At 47.9% G+C, this 13,657-nt stretch overlaps 1 pseudogene; it reads right to left on the bottom strand.

Moving 5' to 3' along the window:
• Positions 1–446: 446 nt before the first annotated feature.
• LOC102421435 lies at positions 447–13,028 on the bottom strand (annotated as a pseudogene).
• Between the last annotated feature and the right edge of the window lie 629 nt (positions 13,029–13,657).

Below are 13,657 nucleotides of genomic sequence, written 5' to 3'. Positions count from 1 at the left end.
TGTACAGTGACAAGAGCATGTGCTTTGGGGTCGGTCTGACCAGGGTCCAACTCCACTTCTGTCACCTGTGCATGGGGTGCCCTTGGGTAGAGCTGTTCCCTTCTCTACATTCTGATGGCAGAGGCTTAAGGAGGAAAGATGGCCAGTGCCTGCCCTTAGAGGCCTCAGAAGATGTGAGTTCCCTCTTCTCCAGGCCTTTTATGACCCTCAGACAGTCAGTGTCCAGCCCCAGCCCTGCCCATCTCCCTTCTGCTATTACCCTCTTTCTAGAATAAAAATTCCCATTTTTATTTTGCAGGGCAGAATTCAGCTAAACATTAGGAAGTCACTAGACAATAAAACTGATTAATATTCAGGAATGAATGACTGATAACCATACACCTCCAGGGCATATCTATGTTTTGAAAAGAACTCTTTGTACATAGCAGGTGCCCAGTACATGGTCATTAGCTGAGGTCATCTCTAATGTGGAATTTCAGGTAGAGTGGAGGAAGAGATTTAGAGCACCTATGGGGGAAAGAGAGCTCTGGCTGATGCCAAATACACCGAAAGTTCACCAACCTGGTCCCATCTCTTTCCTGCTCTAGCTGTCACTTGGCAGCATCTGGCCACACACAGCATTTTCAGGCCTCCAGACTCCTATCTATGCCATTTTCTTATTGTCAGAATTGAATCTGACCTTCTAGGCACAGCTCCATTAACACCTCCTTCATGAAGGCTCATGCTAGTTGCCTGACCAGAACGCTCCCTTCTGACCCCCGCTCCATTCACCCTTCTTCCCCCACCACCCTTGGACTTCTTGCTAACAAAGCTGCAATTTTGTTCTTCCAACTCCAGTTAGATATTCATTTTTCCAGTCTTTCTCATAGCTGAGGTTGGCCATGTGACCCAATTTTCACTAATGAAAAGTTAGCAGAAATTTGTTGGTGTTCAGGAATGGTTTAGTTTCTCTTACGAAAGAGGGCAACAGGGCTGGTGCTATGTCTTGCCTCTCCTTCCATCCCTGAACATGACTGTGATGGCAGGAGCTCCAGGGGCCATCTTGTGAACTTGAGGAAAAGCCAAAGCAAACAGCCCTTGCTCACAGCTGCTTGCTTTCTTGTTATTTGAAACAAATAAACCTCATTTTGCTGAAGCCTCTATTAAGGATTTTTGTTATTTGTAGCTAAATACAATTCTGACAGAAACACATTCCTACACTAATTGAGCACCTACTGTAAGCTAGCACTGGGGAAACAGTGGTGAACAAGTTGCAGCACTTTCCTCAAGGAATTTCAAGGTAGACCTGGGGGCTGTTGGAACCCAGGGGCCAAATCAGATTAGAGTCAGTCAAGGAAAGCTGGGGGTGAGTTGGAAGGGCCAGAGGGAACAATGTGCAAAGGCACAGAGGCAGGGTGCCATGGACCACATGGGAAACAGTTGGCAGGAAGCATCTTTAAAGAAAAATGGGATTTGGAGGAGGCCCAGAGAACACCCCCATTGACCCATTGAATCCTCCAGCATATCATTCTTGAGCCATAATCAACTTTGCCTTATACCAGACTCTTCTTCAAGGTAGGGCATCTTGTTGCAAAACTCTGGGAGCCACCGTTCCTATTCACCTTCAGATCTGTGCCCAGGGCCCAGCAGAGGGTCTGACACACCCAGGGTGTGTCTCTTCTACTGGATCATGAACACTGCCAGGGTTAGAGACTGAGGCTGATTTATTTATGTGTCACCGAACCCTGCACAGGGCCTGACAGAAACCAGAAATGATGATGGTGATGATGACAATAACAATAAATGCTTACTATCTGCCAGGCCGTGATCTAAGCATGCTACATGTATTAACTTGTATTCCTCACCACAACCCTAGGACGGCTCACCATGGTTGTGCCCATTTTATAGGTTAAGAACATTGAGGCACAGAGACACTGAGAAACTTCCCCAGAGCCATGTAGCTAGTAAGTGACTGAGCAACAGGAGTTGTTTGGTCCATCTTGAGGGCTGGAAGGACTAATGCTGGCACCTCTTCCCAGGCCCCTGTCATTTGACCAGGAAAGAAGCCACTAACAGTCATGGGAGTGTTATATAAGTGATGCTGACTTGGCTTATATTTAGCCTCTGGTGGAAGTGTCCTCATAGCCAAGTTCGCTTCCGTGGGCAGTTCTTCAGCACACTGATCCATCAGGAGAGGGGAAATGGTAGGAGCTATCCTTGCCCCACCTTCCCTTCACCCTTATTTCTGCTATGAGAAAGGATAGATAGAATTTATAGACATAAATCCTAAATATGTTTTATTGGTTTTAGAGAGAGAGGAAGGGAGAGGGGGAGAAAGACAGAAACATCTTTGGCCAGGGACCAAATACACAACCTGGGTATGTGCCCGGTGACCTTTTAGTTCATGGGATGACGCTCAACCAATTGAGCCATATGGGCAAAGGCATAGAATTTTTATAATTTAAAACTCAGGGATCAATGGGCAAGGCAATGCTTAACACAAAGGACAGAGGACTCATGGTGGAACATCAGGCGCTGGCAGAGGGATTGCTGGGAGGGGCTTCGGAAAACTCAAGTTCAGTGCATGTGACTTTGAGCCAAGAAGGACAACCATAGACAGTTGACAGAGAAGTGAAGAAAGAAGAAAGCAGGAAGAGGAAAAGAAGCATGGCGCGTCCCCTGCGATCTAATTTTATTCATGCAAGTCTTATTTATTTTATGCAGGAAAACCTTAGGTTTAGATGGACAAAGTGACTTGTCCAAGGTCTCCCAGCTTACCGATGACCCCCACCCTGACAGAGAACCCCCATCCCTAGCCCTGGTTAGAGGCATCTCAGGTGGCCCCACATTTGAGGCTGATCCTACAAGGAAATAGACTCATTTTCTAACACTTTTCTCCAAAAGCCCAGCCCTGCTGAGTCACTGGTGGTGCCAGGTCCTCTGCACCCACAGGTCTTGCTAAACTGGATTTTCCCCTTCAATCCAGCCCAGTATTTCCTAAGTTCCTGCTGTCATAAGGGCCTGGGCCCAGAGTGGGAGGGATAGTAGGAGACAGCCTCACAGCCCTTTTCCTGCCCAGCTCACTCAATCCTCATACTAATCAGGAGGGAGGCAGAAAGGGTGGGGATTATTGTCCTATTTTACAAATGGGGGAACTGCGATCTAGAAATGGAGGAACTTGCACAAGGTCACATAGCAACTCAGGGGCAAGGCTGGCTCCAGAACCCTGCCTCTTCATTCAAGGGCTGCTTATCTTTCCCTGGTGTCTCTCCCTGGAGGAGGGGGCTGAGGCAACTAAGATTGAGTTGGATTTCAACAGGTGGCAAAAGGCAGAGTGGGAGAAAGATTCAGTGGTGGGGGTGGGTGGCAATGGGCAGTTGAAAGGGTAGGAATCCCCTGAGGCTGGGGAAGTAGTCCTGGGCCTTGAATGCCAGGCTAATGGCCAACTCTTCCTGCAGGTGAACTGTGAGGAATGTTCCTAAGGGCCACAAATGCAGGGCCAGGTCAGTTCAACAAGCCCAGGGCAGGAACTAGGGTTGGGGACAGAGGAAGCAGAAATAGCTGGGAGGGGAACAGAGCTGACAGAGAGGGGGTGCTTGCTGGTTTTGCCCACTGGACATCGAAGCTCCCTTCCTCTGGCGATTACACCAAGGAGGCAAGTTAGAGGCCCCAATAATCTCCTCCAGTTTCCCACACCTCCCAAACAAACATAGACTGGTCAGGCAGACACAGATCCAGGACCAGCACCCCCCAAATGGATTGTGTCCCCTTCCCATGCTCCTTGGATATGGAAATTCTGGAGGGGTCCCTGCCCTTCACCCAGGTTAGATCATCAGCCTCTCCCTCCCAGGAATCTGACTTGTGACATGTGTGACACAAAACCCAAGGTCAGCTGGCTTTGGTCTGCCCTCACACAGATCCCTGAAGAGGCTGTTCCTCTCATTTCAGTTCCTGGCCACTGTCTGCTCTGCACTTTGGTTCCTTAGCAATTCCCTCTCTTCTGCGAGACCCCATATCCTTCCAAGAAAGTCCTTTTTTGTTAGCTTGAGGTGGTTTCTGTTACTTGCAACCAAAGCATGTTAGTTGAGACAAATATGTGGGGAAGGCTCTGAGATTCTAGACAGAGCAAAGCAGGTCTGGGGGCAGAGGGGTCCACAGATTTCACTCCAGCCTCCAGGGCAAGACTTGGGCAGAGCCCCCGAGATCCTCCATTTTGCGTTTCAGCTCCAGGCTGGATTGAGGACTTCCACTGTCCTATCATCCCCTTCCCTGGAACCGCCCAAGCAGCAGTTGTCCAGAAGATCTTGCCCTAGAGACTTGTACCTTTGCTGAGAACAAAGGCCATCTTAGAGCTGGTTCAGCTTCCCCACAGAGTTTTCTATTGTTTCTGTAACAAATTCCCACAAACTTAGAGGCTTAAAACAACAACACAAATTTAGTGTCTCACAGTTCTGTAGGTTAGAAGTCCACAGTTCTGTAGGTTAGAAGACCTACAATCAAGATTACTCTAAGCAAGGCTAGACTTTGGAGTCCAAGGTGTTGGCAGGGCTGCCTTCCTTTCTAGAGGCTCTGAGGGAAAACCCGTTTCCTTGCTTCTGTTTTATTTCTTCTCCTTCCTTTTCTCCTCTGCCTCCCCCCTCTTATCCTTCATTTTCCTTGCCCTTTCCAGCTTCTAGATGCCACCCACATCCTTTGGCTTGTGGCCCCTTCTTCCATCTTCAAAGTCAATGATGTCAGGTCAAGTTCTCCCATGGCACACTCTGACCTCAGTGAGAACTTACATAAAGAGATAGAAAGCATAAAAAAGAACCAGTCAGAAATGAAGAATATAATAACTGGAATGAAGACTGCATTAGAGGGACTCAAGAGCAGATTAGATAAAGCAGAGAACTGAATCAGAGATTTGGAAGACAGGTAGTTGAAAACACCCAATTGGAACAGCAAAAAGAAAAAGAACTCCCCAAATGAGGATAGTTTTAGGGACCTCTGGGAAAACATCAAGCATAATATTTGCATCAAGGGATTACCAGAGGAGAAGACAGAGAGCAAGGGATTGAAAACCTATTTGAAGAAATAATGTCTGAAAACTTTTTAGCCTGGTGAAAGAAATAGACATACAAGTCCATGAAGTGCAGAAACTCCAAAACAAGATGAACCCAGAGGCCCACCCCAAGACACATCATAACTAAAATACCAAAGGTTAAAGACAAAGAGAGAATCATGAAAAAAGCAAGAGAGAGCAGTTAGTTACATACAAGGGCACTCCCATAGACTGCCAGCCAATTTCTCAATAGAAACTTTGCAGACCAGCAGGGATTGGCCCAAAATATTCAAAGTGATGAAAAGCAAAGACCTACAATCAAGATTACTCTACCCAGCAAGACTAGCCTTTGGAGTCCAAGGACAGATAAAGATCTTCCCAGACAAGAAAAAGCTAAAGGTATTCAACCACACCAGCATTACAGGAAATGTTAAAGGGATTTCTTTAGGACAAAGAAGGAAAAAAAAGACAAAAAAATATGAATAAAATGGTAACAACTACATACCTATCAATAATTACTTTAAATGTAAATGGATTAAATGCTCCAATAAAAAGAAATAGGGTGGCTGAATGGGGAAGAAAACAAGATCCATATATGTATATATTGCCTATGAGTGACCCACTTCAGATCGAAAGACACATGGACTAAAAGTAAAAAGGTGGGCAAATTGGAAGTTACAAAATAGTCATGGGAATGTAAAATACAGGCTAGGGAATATAGTTAAGAACATTACAATAACTATGTATGGCCCAAGTGGGTACTGAAAATATCAGGTGGAACACTTTATAAAGTTTATGATTATCTAACTACTATTCTGTACACCTGAAACCAACACAAAATAATATTGAAAGTAAACTGTAGCCCAGGCCAGTGTAGCTCAGTGGTAGAGCATTGGCCTGTGCACAGTAGGGTCTCAGATTTGATTCCCAGTCAAGGGCACGTACCTGGGTTGCCGGTTTGCTCCCCACCCACATCAATGTTTTTCTCTCTTTTTCTCTCCCTCTCTCCCTCCTTCCCACTCTCTCTAAAAAGCAATGGAAAAAATATCCTCAGGTGATAATTAACAACAACAACAAAGTAAACTGTAATTGAAAATATAAATAACTAAAAGCAAAGGGATTGAAAAATACTTAATGATAATGAAAAAAAAGCTGGGGTAACAATACTTATATCAGACAAAATAGACTTTAAAACAAAGGCTATAACAAGAGACAAAGAAGAACATTTTATATACAATAGCCAAGATATAGAAGCAATTTAAGTGTCCATCAATAGATGATTAGATAAAGAAGATGTGGTAATATATTTGATGGAATATTACTTGGTCATAAAAAGAGTGAAATGTTACCATTTGCAACACCATGGATGGACTTAGAGGATATTATGCTAAGTGAAATACGTCAGACAGAGAAAGACAAATACTCTATGATTTCACTTATATGTGAAATCTGAAAAACAAAATAAATGAACAAACAAAAACAAAAACAGAGTGATGGATACAGAGAACAAACTGATGGTTTCCAGATGGAAGGGGATTAGGGGGATGGGTAAAAAAGGGGAAAGGATTAAGAAATACAAATTGGCAGTTACAAAATAGTCATAGGGATATGAAGTACAGCATAGGGAATATAGTCAATAATATTGTAATAGCTATACTAGACTTATGGCGGAATCACTTTGTACTGTACACCTGAAACTCATATAATATTGAATATCAAGTGTATTGAAAAATAAAAAACAAAAACAATGTGAAATTAACAATTTTTAATTTAAAAAATAGTCATAAAATACTGAATTTAAGAGCTTAGACAAATAATGTTAGGCCCTGGCCGGTTTGGCTCAGTGGATAGAGCATTGGCCCGAAGACTGAGGGTTCCGGGTTCGATTCCAGTCAAGGGCACATACCTGGGTTACAGGCTCGATCCCTGGCCTTGGTCAGGGTGTGTGCTGAAGGCAACCAATCAATGGGTCTCTCTCACATCGCTGTTTCTCTCTGTCTCTCCCCCTCCCTTCCAGTCTCTCTGAAAATCAATGGAAAAATATCCTCTGGTGAGGGTTAATTTAAAAAATTAAAAAAAAAACCACACACACAAAACCCCCCAACCATTTCAAAAAGAAAGAAAAATAATGTTAGGCTGGCAAAGTTTCTTTAGCATCTCCCTCTTCTCTTTAGAAAATCTTCCATTTGTTCACAGCCCTTCTTCTTCAGCACCCTCCCCGTTCCTGTCCCAGACTCACTGTATCGCCCCCCCGCCTCCCTCCCCCAGCTCTCCAGGTTTGGCAGTCTCTCTTCTCCAAGCTAGAATTCTACAGAGTTGCAGCCAGGAGATCAAAGCTGAGCCCCAGAAAGGAAGAGAGACTTGCCCAAGACCACACAGCAAGGAGTCTGGATATAAACTCAGATCTAAGGCTGAAGTCCACGCATGAGGGAAAGAAGGAAGATGCCACAGTTTCCACTTCCTCGGCCATTTGTCCCAAGTTTGTCCAGGCAGTTTAGTAGTGAGAAAACAACCCACACTGCCCAGCTGACCGTAAGCCAGATGGACCCGTCATGACTCTGGGTGAACCTTGTAGCCACAGAACATCCAAGGATGCAGCCAGAGCCTTAGGTTGCCCCTGAGGAGTGAAACAAAACAGTGCAAAGGGACAAAGTCAAGTTTGTGCAGAAAGAGGATGGGTGGGCCCAGTTTGGAGGTTGTTCACACAGAAAGACCTGGGAGTGTTAAAAGACACTCTGAAAGGTAAGTAAATTTTAACGCAAACATCTAACTTAGTATTTAGCACATAGTAGGTACACCACCAATGTTTATTAAAGTGCAGTATAAGATAACAAGGTGATAGAGCTACAAAGCAAAGCTAATACAGCCTTAGGTCATATTAATAGAAGCATAGAGTCTACAGTAAAGAAGGTGACCCACATCCCACTAACCCCCATCCTGAGTTCAATCCCGGGATGTGCATGAAATAAGATCTAGACAGAGAGAATCCAGAGGATGTGGGGGGTATGGAGACAACACCCAAGGGATGTGGCTGGTGGAGCAGGATCTAGGGATGAGCACTGCATGGACAGACCTGGTCACTATCCCCAACTCTCTGCAGGACTCCTTCAGGACAGGGGGACAGGTGGGGTTGTGAGCCCAGAGGGAGGGGTCAGGACCTTGGGGAGCCAGCGGGACAAGTGCCAGCTCGATATACAAAAAGAATTTTCTTAAAATGACATCTAATTTGGGGTGGTCATGAGCACCCAACCATGAGATGTGGCAAGCTGAGGAATGGCAGAGGTTGGCTTAGATGTCCTTCGCTCAGAACCTATTACTCTCTAAAATAATAATTTCCAAAGTACAGGAGGAAAATATTAGTTCATCTATCTCTACTTAACTTTTAACTAAAACTAGTGAATAGTACATCATTCAGCTCTGATGTGCACCCTCTGCCATATGTCAGACATCAAATGTCATGTCCCCAGAGGCCAGCGGGGAGCTCAACAATACAGGACACATTTTCCACTTTCTACATTCAGCCTGTTTTGACATATTTTGGTGTACTAGTGCTGGGTTGGGTGGCTTTGAGGATCAAACAATATAACTTTGACTGACTCAGCCCCCACAGCATGAACAAGTGGCTTCAAAGAGTCCCTGCAAAGGAATCTGGAGTGGAGATAACGCTAATCTAGGAAGTACAAGCAGCAGCAGGAAATGTGGGAGACAGACCCACCCCCCTCCCCAGTTCAAGTCCTTCATCAGCCACATTATCACATTGAAAACAATGATGAATGGGATCTCTCTCACGTATACTTGCTTACTGAAATAATAATAAGAAAAAACTATTTGAGACGTGAACGTCCATCACTATCATCACTGAGAAAATTCACTATAAGTGTATATTGGGACGTTAGCTAATGGTCCACAGTACTTGTACATAATTTCTAAATCTATAAATATGTATCTACTAGAGGCCCGGTGCACAAAATTCCTGCACCTGTGGGGCCCTGTCCCCCAGACCCCCAATATTCATGTATTTTTGTATGTGTGTGTATGTATGCATACTTTTTTGTTGTTGTTAATCCTCACCTGAGGACATTTTTCATTGATTTTTAGAGTAGAAGGGAAGGTGAGAGACAGAGAGAGAAACATGGATATGAGAAAGACACATCAATTGGTTGCCTCCTGCACATGCCCCCACCGGATCGGGCGAAACAGCACCCAGCGGTCGGCTGGCGGCCCGCTGATGCTCAGGCGTTGAGCGTATGGCGATTTTCTGTTTCTGCTTCCACTTGTGGTAGAGGTCCCGCTTGTAGGAGCTGCTGATGTAGCAACCACTTTCTGTCTTAATCTTCTTCTTGTCCTCCTGTCCTGACTGTCCCACAAACTGCTTCTTCTTCTGGTCCCACTTGGGCTGCTGCCAGCCCCTGGTCAGGATCTGGGCCTCATCCCCCATCAAGTCCAGGACAGCCCAGCCACCTGCTGCTCAAAGGTGCCCCTGTTCCCCACCAACACTCAGGCCCCGTTCACTGTCCAAGTCCTTGGGCGGATCGAGGACATAGAAATCCTGGTCCAGCGGCCGGGCCTCCTCCTCCCACCTCTGGCTCCCCGCTCAGGTCCTGGCTGCTGCCGTTTTGGGCCCAGACCTCTGTGAAAACGTCCTCCACACTCTCTCCCTCCTCCTCCTCCTCCTCCTCCCACTCCTCCTCCCACTCCTCCTCCTCCTCCTCCTCCCACTCCTCCTCCTCCTCCTCCTCCTCCTCCTCCTCCTCCTCCTCCTCCTCTTCCTCCTCCTCCTCCTCCTCCTCCTCCTCCTCCTCCTCCTCCTCCTCTTCCTCCTCCTCCTCTTTCTCCTCCCCCTCCTCCTCCTCCTCTTTCCCAGGATGCTCCGCCTGCCGAGCTGGGCAGCTCCGGGCTGGGCCAGCCAGGCCCTCCTGCCGCTCCTGCCGCCCTGCTGGAAGCTGGCGATGGCCTTGCAGTCCTTCTGCCATTTGCCCCGCATCACCTGGCTGCTCAGGTCCCGGCTGGAGGCGTTGATCTCAAAGATGGTTGCCCGCGAGCAGTACTGCTTGATGCTGTCCACCAGCCTCAGCCGCTGCAGCTCCTCCTCCTCGAAGCTCAGCTGAAGAGGGGGTGCAGGCCCAGCCTCTGGAGGTCCAGCTCCTTGGCTCATTTGATGGACTCTGGCGAGGGCGCCGGTCACAAGCGCGCATACTGCTGCTGGGCGCTGTCGGCTACGTGGCCCAGGTCCCGCTGCTCCAGCGATGCCTCCAGAGTGTTCCGCAGGCCGCAGTCCTTAGCGTCCACCACGCTCTGTGCACCCGGCCCAGCATCTGAGGGCTCCTCGTGGGGGCGGGAGAGGGTGAGCGCACAGTCCAGGAACAGGTGCAGGTCCAGCAGGTAGAGGACCTCATCTGGGGCCACCAAGGAGTAGGCTGTGCCACTTGTGCCAGCTCAGGCCACACCACCCACGCGGCAGGAAGAGCTTGCCCTTGGCCGGGAAGCTGAAGTTGATGGCGTTGTCCAGCAGTGGGATGTCCAGGCCCCCGGCCGCCAGGTCAGTCACCAAGGGGGTGGAGCACTTGCCATGGGTGATCTTGGCCAGGTTGATCTTGTGGGCTGTCTGGTCCAGGGCGCTGTAGATGTGGGCGCAGCTCGCCCACTGGAGCGGCCTCAGCCTGGGGGGGCGGGGCCGGATGGTGGTTGAACACTGCAGTGTGCCTCATAGCGACCAGTCACAGCCATTCGATTGATTTGCATACTAGCCTTTTATTATATAGGATTGGGGTTCCTAAAGCATTTTTCACAGTCAGAAAGTGTGACAACTGTGAGGCCTCCCCAGATGTTTGACAATTAATCGGAAGAAACAGTCTTAAAAGGTTTTCCCTGGCTCTGACTCCCCAAGGGGGGAGCCAGTCCAGTTTCTTCTTTCTCATCCTCTCATCTAAGTTTCTCTGTCTTTCTGTTTCCTCTCTCTCTTCTTCACTCCCACCACCTCTCTCTCTCTCTCTCTCTCTCTCTCTCTCTCTCTCTCTCTCTCTCACACACACACACACACACACACACAATTGGCAACAACGAAAACCAGAGGGAGGTATTCGGTGCACAGAAAGAGCTTGCTGGCTCTTGAATGTCAGGCAGACCTGGATTCAGTTCCCACCTCGACCCATCACTGACGGTGAAGACCTCAGGAAGTCACATCCCTTCTCAGAGCCTCAGAATCCTCTGGAAACATGAGCGTGACTGCTACTCAACCATAAAAAGAACTCAATTTTAAAAGAGTCAAACGGTTCGACTAGATATTTTTCTGAAAAAGATAGATAGTCAATAGCACATGGAAAGATGCCGGACACCACTAGTCACTAGGGCAATGCCAATCCAAACCACGATGAGATACCACTACATGCTCGTTAGGATGGCTGAGGTAAGAAACGTAAGTGCTGGCGAAGGTGTGGAACATCGGAGCCTTTATGCACGGTTGGCGGGATTGTAAAATAGTACAGCCCGCTTTGGAAAACAATGTGACAGCTTCTCAAAATGTTAAACATCGATTTATCATATGACCAAGCAATTCTACTCCTAGATATACACCCAAGGAGACTGAGAACGTGTCCACACAAAGATCTGTACATGAATATTCACAGAAGCATTATTCACAACAGCCAAAAGGTGGAAACAACCCAAGTGTCCATCAGCTGAGGAACGGATAAACAAAATGCGATATGATCGTACAATACAATACTATCCAGCCATAAAGAGGAAGAAGTGCTGACACATGCTACAACATGTATAAACCTTGAAAACATTATGCTCAGTGAAAGAAGCCAGTCAGAAAGGATCATCTACTGTATGATTCCATTTACATGAAATGTCTAGAATAAGCGAATCCATAAAGAGAGCAGATTAGTGCTTGCCGGGGCAAAGGGGAATGAGGAGTGACTGCCAAAGGGTCTGGGGTGATTTGGGGGTGACAAAATGTTCTAAGCTGGATGGTAGTGATGGTTGCACTACTTTGTGAATATACTAAAAATCACAGAATTGTACACTTAAAGTGAATTTTATGGCATGTGAATGATAGCTCAATAAAGTTTTTATTCTTTTTTTTTTTTTTTAAAGAGGGCTTCACACACAAGATTGTTGTGAAAGTAAAACAGGGCCTCTGGCAGGGCAGTGCCCAGCATGGTCCCTGATGTGGAGCAGTGTGGTGGCTTTTCGAGGGCTGCGAGGCGCAGGCTAGAGTCTCAGATGGCTACACTAGCCTGAATTCTAGGAATTTCAGAGCCAGGAGGGAGTCTCGTTATTTACTGATCTGCTGGGTTTGGATCCCAAATAGGACACGCCACACTTCACTCAATACAGCTCCCCCAACACGCCTTCCTGACTCAACTTTTCTCGCAGTTTCTAAACAAAACAATAAAATGACAGGCATGAGAGACCATATATCATCTTTCTTGTCCCCCCTTGAAAGAAAAATATACTGACTTGAGTCCCAAATGCTGCCTCTGAGGGGAGAAGCTGGGATGCTCTGAGCAGAGGTGGCTCCCCTGATTTGGGATGACAGCCTGGGGGCAACAGGGAGGGTGGCGCTGGGACAGGAGGGTGTCCTGTCCTTCCCTTGTTGGTCAAAGCACAGAGGCTGGGAGGTTTGAGGGGACATGACCTCACCCTCCGAAGCTATTTGGCCCCGCAGGGCAGAGGTATCTAGTCAGTCCCTTCATTCCACAACTGGGGAAACAGGCTCAGAGAGATCAAGGGGTTTTCTGAAGGTCCAGGAGCAAGTTAGTGACAGAATCAGGAATTGGCCATCTGCTATGCCCGGCTGAAGCCTCAAAGTGACCTGGGGCGGGGGGTGGGGGTGGGGTGAATATTTGTCATCTTCCCCTGATTTTCCCAGAGATGGAAGCTGAGGTGCTCACCCAGCTAGGAAGACACAGAGCTGAAATTCAAATCCAGGTCCACCTAGAAACCACAAAACAACTGCCGTGTCGAAGAGCCAATTAGAATATAACCCCTCACCCTGCCCCATGTCCCATTACCTGCTGTCCCGAGGCCTGTCAGGTACAAGGTGAGCTGTGTGTGGACTGTGCTGATGCCAGGCTGGGCAGGGGAAAAGGACGGCTGGAGAGGCCCCGCCACACCCCCATGACAGGCAGGGGGCGGGGCGTGACGTGTCCCTGGGCCACACTCACTCAGCGAAGTGGCATTCCTTCCTGCCAGTGCTATCAGCCCCAGGCCTTCCTGACTGATCTGTCTCTTCCCTATGACACCCCAGGAGCAGCAGATGGGGCAACCACCCCCAAGAGGCCCGTCCCCGGGCCATGGCCATGCCCTCTGTCTCCAGGGGGAAGTGATGTGGGGACGTTGCACCACCCTTGGCTGTGCTAAGCTCTGGGCAGGGAGTAGGTGGGGCGTCTCCCAAGTCCTCCTTCCACCTGCATTGGTGAGGCTGACTCAGGGCTCAGCCATGTGGACCAACCTGATGTTACTGGGAAGGGTGAGGCTGGGCAGACAGCAGGTGGAGGGGGGTGGGCACTCAAGGGACTGGGGATTCCTGTGAGCAGACTGGCAGTGCCCTCTCCTGGTGAAGAAAATGGGCAAAGGCTAGAACATTCACTGCCTGTGCAGATGGGAAAACACAAGTCCTGAGGTGGGGGG

This window comes from Myotis lucifugus, unplaced genomic scaffold, assembly GCF_000147115.1.
Source record: "Myotis lucifugus unplaced genomic scaffold, Myoluc2.0 scaffold_8, whole genome shotgun sequence".
Classification (NCBI taxonomy): Eukaryota; Metazoa; Chordata; class Mammalia; order Chiroptera; family Vespertilionidae; genus Myotis; species Myotis lucifugus.
Note: the sequence above shows the minus strand (reverse complement) of the source record. Positions and strands in the feature narration are given on the sequence as shown.